Genomic DNA, 5,816 nt, shown 5'->3' on the forward strand with positions numbered 1-5,816 from the left:
TAATTATTGGGACCACTTATTAACTACTTTTTCTTCTTCAAATTTGTATTACTAATTATAACATATTTAATCTTTTTATTAGCAGAAGAACTATTCCACTCTCTGATTCCTCCTCTACTTATACCCTTTATCTTGCCACTCATTCATCCATCAAACAAACTCTCTTGATCACTTGTTTCATTTCTTTCTTTTCCCACCGTGTGATCGTGTTGGGTAAAGCTGTCAGCATGATCTAAGCTTTCCTTTCAAGTCGGGGAAGGGAAGCTTAGGTCATGTGGCAGCTTCATCCTATGCCGTTTGGCACGAAGATTCAAAATACCATGCTTTTTTTCTTCTCTTGTTTTATCAGTCAACTTCTTTAATTTGCACAAGAAACCCTAGTTTTCCCCCATTCTATGGCTTTTTTATTCAGATTAGGGTTTCTGTTTCTTTTCCATTATAGATTTGATATTTTATTTTCTGGGATGTTTAGGAATTCTCATGTACAGTATATAACTAAATATTATAGCAAAATCATTCATTCTTGAACGGAAGTCTTGAATGGTTTTGCTAATTATTTCAAGATCCCTTTCTATAAATACCTAATTGTGCAATAAATCTGATAATGTACACATTTGTTTCAAGAAACCATTTACTTTCGCAGTTAATTCTTTCCTATATCCTTTTAATATGAATTTTACATGATTAAGGTTGAAATTTCAAACAGGCTTCAATCTTTTTCTTGGAAAAAGAAATGTAATTTAAGATTTTTTTGGCTCAACCCTTTCATTCCAAAAATTAGCAAAAAATTGCATTCTTGTTTTTCTGGTGGTGATGTTGAAAACCTTGTGCATTATAGTATATGGTTTTAACAATTCTTCAGATGCATTTATAACCACACTTTTCATAGGAAGTTTTTGCGGTCTGTGTTTTTTTAAACTGCTCGATCAGAAAACTGTATTCAGTACTAGTACTATTTTATAAAAACTAACTATAAAGAAAATGCTTTTTATGGTGGTGCAAAAATTAAATGATACACCGATAATGTGAGATACATCCATCTTAAGGAATGAGTAAAAAATTTTACTCGACAAAAAACGCATATAGAAGTCGTAAGAGTAATTAATTATGGTTAATTAGATTTATGTGAACTTAATATATTGATGCCAAGCTGAATTTCACTCTGTGACTTAATAATGATTCCCAGTGCTTATTCTCTTGTGTAAATATTATTAAAATCATTAAGATGGCATGCTAATTATTCAAGTTGAGAACCAGTGGAATACTTTTAATCAAATTCAAGAAATTATAATATCATAGTGAACATAGAGGTTATACAATTCTCGTAAAAAGTTAGATTTTGGGAGTTGATATGGAGTAGTTTAGTGAGACATAGTGAACATAGAGGTTATACAATTCTCGTAAAAAGTTAAACATTTTGTAAATTACTACTCCATAATTGTTAGTTGAGTAATAAATAGTCATATTTTGATTTTAAGAATCCAGACAAGATGATGCGAGCTTTGAATTTTGCTACAATGTAATTTTATCACTTTTTAAACCTAATACTCAAAAGTGATTTGTCAAGATGATGTTCAACATTATTTGAGTCTTATAAGCTTCAAACAAAATGATGCTAAAAAATAAAAGAAAATGTTAATCAAACTCTAGATAGAATGCTGCTCAGAAGCGATGATATCACTTCAGATCTCATCAAAGGCAATATCACTTCAAAGCTAGTTATGCTATCCTATAATTCACAAAGCTATTCGATATCTAAATTATCTTCGCATTTAAGATAAAAGTGTCATGATCTTCATATATTACAATTCAAGATTCAAATGCGAAGATATTCAGAATTAGATTGTTTGTCAAGTTCTAAATTAGATGATGCATAATAGGAGTACAATTTTGGTTTTCAAATTTTAGACTATATTATGCATATATAATTACGAGGGAACATCTTTTTAGGTCTATAAACTTTGCCAAAGTATCATTTTAGGTCCGTGAACTTTAAAAATATCATTTTAGGTCTGTCAACTACAAGTTAATATTATTTGCGGTATTTTAAACTTTTTCTGGACGAAAATGCCCTTAAGGCCTTCAAAAGGGCAATTTGGACAATTCTTTCGCCACTCATCTTGCGTCAAAGACCTAGAGTCCAACAATTTCTTTTACTACTATTTAATTTAATTACCATCCAAATTGAATTTAAATATAATTACAATTTGACGTAAAAAATATGTGTTAATTTTTTAATTATTAGATGACCAATTATTTATGGATAGTGAATTGAGACTTGATACTTTATTTTATTTTTTGAATCTAAACTGCATTTTAAGAACTTACTATAGGTGATTTGTGAATTATGTTTAGTTTATTTGTTTTGAAATTAGATAGCTATTAATTTGGATTGTCATTCGGAGTATTATTTATATGAATTTCAGAATGGAGAACTATTAACATCCAAATTGAATTTAAATATAAAAATTTGTCGTTAAAAATTGTTGGACTCTAGGTCTCTGATGCAAGATGAGTGGCGAAAGAATTGTCCAAATTGACCTTTGAATGTTTTAAGGGCATTTTCGTCCGGAAAAAAGTTTAAAATACCTCAAATGATATTAACTTGTAGTTGACAGACCTAAAATGATATTTTCAAAGTTCACGGACCTAAAATGATACTTTGGCAAAGTTCGTGGACCTAAAAAGATGTTCCCTCTATAATTAGAGTGAACTACATAAAATGACCATGACTTTTCCATTTGTTTCAATCCAAACCACTGACTTTTAAAAATATCGCCACAAGTCTCTGGCCTTTAACATAATCACATATCAGGTTTTTTCGGACTAAAAGACCCTTCAGCCCTAAAAGGGCATTATGGTCATACCACATTGATTCTGCAGTGGCGATTTGACGGTTGTGCGTCAGCCGTCAGTCATGATGACTGTGCGTCAGCATCTGCCACCTATACGAGACTCCATTTGTGATTTAACAAATACATTTCAAAAATTTCACTTTGCAGTCGTGTCCCATCTTCTTTTTTATTTATAACATTGTATTTTAATTAATTAAAATAAATATGGTTTATAATTAAAACAACATACTCCTAGAAAATATGGTCAATACATATAAGAATCATCCAATGTAGTTTTTGAAGTATGGGATAGTTTTAATATCACCAATTAATTTGGATATATTCTTCAATATTTAAAAAAGGACATGGGTATGGTATTTATACTAATTAATATGGTATTTATAGTCCAAGTACGTAACAATCCATTTCTAGTGATTTTTAATATCGTTTGCCTTTTTTATTTTCTTTATCCCATTTAATTAATAAAGTGCTTAGTCACCTATAATCAACGAGATAATATGGGATAAAAACTGTTTGAAAATATAAACCGTAAATTTGTAATTTTGTAAAATTGAATGATAACAATAATAATAATGAAAATTTAATGGAATTATTGTATATTCAAAGTATTTAGGTGTGGCCGTGTGGATAAATTATCTGAGCATGATTTACTGTTGCCCGCAGCATACCAATTCTCCCTAAAACTATTGACCACATCACTTCCGAGGCCAAATACTGTTTGATGTTTTCTCCCTAAAATTATTGATTTACTGTTTCCAGTTGAATTATGATACACATACTGACTCATCACAACTTTTAACTAAGCAAGTAGTATATTTTAATTAATGAAAAAAAGCGAATTATTCTTTTTAGGTGGAGTTGAAATTAAATTAAGCTTTGCAATTTGAATTATCAATTGATGGATAGGCCGCCTATAGCTCGTGATGAATTAACACATATTTTAATGGTTAAATGTATTTTCTTCACTGTCTAAAAATGGTAGCTGTATAATTATTGAAAAAATAATAAAATGGAAATCGAGCTACTATTAATTTGATAAAATCTAAAATATAACAAAGATCCTGTAGTTTTTATAGCTGTACTAAATTTCCTTATGGCAAACAATAATTTACTTTTGGGATTAAAATATGTGAAATAAGAATTCAAAAGTTTGGTGTTGTTTTTAAAATTCTAATCAAATTGAAGAAATGCCATGCGATATTTTCTCATCGGGTCCTTTTCCATTGGAGTCCCGACATTTACTAAATCCCACCAAACAGCTAGAGTCTCTAATTAGGAGAACAAATTCCAACAATATTTAATAATGAATATCAATTACTCCCTCCGTCCCGCACTACTCGCACGTATTTCCTTTTTGGGCATCCCAAGTTACTTGCACTCTTTCCATTTTTAGTAAAAATTTTCACCTATAGCCGTCATTTTTGACTTTCCTATACACTCATTCCTTAATCTCCGTGCCGAAAAGGAAATGAGCGAATAGCTCGGAACGGAGGGAGTATTACATAACAGACTACTGATTTGACAAAAGTGCAGAATAGACCTGCTAAATGTCTGCAAAAGTGCAGAGTAGGCTGACAAGGGTTGGTAATTTGTCTAAAATGCCCTGCTGAGGCATAAGGGTATTATAGTCCGAAAAATGGCTACAAATATACGATACGTGATTATGTTAAAGGACAGAGACTTGTGGCGATATTTTTAAAAGTCAGGGGTCTGGAGTGAAACAAATGGAAACGTCAGGGACATTTTATGTAGTTCACTCCTATAATTATATATACCCATTCTAACATTTGAAGTGTAAATGAGATTATGCTAAAATATTAATAACTACTCCTAATATGATATTTCAATCTCCAAATAAGATGAAATTCAAAAGTGATTTATTACTATCTTAAAAAAGCTGGGTGAGTTGAAGCCCACATGTCATTTTTTTTTATCGTTCAAGGCCAAGTAGTGACACACAAAAAGTTAACTTTCATCAAATTCATAGTACTGTATTTTTTCTTCTTATATTTCTAAATTATTAAATCCCATATCATTTGTTATTCAACATATCAAATGAAAACTTAGGTAAAAATATATATTCAGAGCACCCGCAACGCGTCGCGCGGGTGTCTCGTATCTCGTCCCTCTGAAACGAGACGGCAGCGAGACGCGTTGCAGCGTCCTGTCTCGTCCAGGTCTCGCCGAGAAGCCCATCCCACCGACACGGATGGCGCGCCAGCTTGCCACGCGCCCACGCGACGTGGCGCGCGCTGGCGCTAGGCGTGATGCCCACTCGCCGGCCCGCGAGTGGGCTTCGTCAAGCTGACGCAATAAATTATTTTTTTAAAAAAATCGAATTTAATAAAAAAATAAAATTAAAAATTCAAACGGTAATGTTACCGTTTTCGACCATTTTTTTTTGTTTTTTCTTTTTTTACTCTATAAATACTCCTATTTCATCCTCATTATACACACAAACACACATTTATTCTTCCCAAATCATCTCCATTTCCTCGCCAATTTTCATCTAACCTCTCCGATTTTCATCACAAAATGTCCGGTGACGGAAACTCCGGCGGGTTTGACATCAACGCGTTTGGCGACTGGGGGGCATGTACAATGTCTTGGGTGGTTCCGGTTCCAGTTCGTCGACACCGGGCACCCAAGGTTCGTCGACGCCGGCGGGGTACCAACTACCCCATTTTGATGTGGATGTATACGCTCGTCCCTCCGCCCCGAGGTATTCACATGGATTATCCCAAATTAGGGAGGATTATCCGGATGATCCCAATCCGGAAGGAGGACGAGGCGGTGGTAGCTCCAGGGCATTCGACGCCGTGGAGGAAGAGAAGGAGGCGGCCGAGGAGGAGGAGGATTTAGGCCGTCATCCGTACAGCCGCAAGGACTCGATGGCTCTGTACAACGCCTGGATCAGCGTCTCGTACGATCCCATCGTCGGGAATCAACAATCCCGAAAGT

The sequence above is a fragment of the Salvia splendens genome, chromosome 5 (genome assembly GCF_004379255.2).
Source record: "Salvia splendens isolate huo1 chromosome 5, SspV2, whole genome shotgun sequence".
NCBI classification, from domain to species: domain Eukaryota; kingdom Viridiplantae; phylum Streptophyta; class Magnoliopsida; order Lamiales; family Lamiaceae; genus Salvia; species Salvia splendens.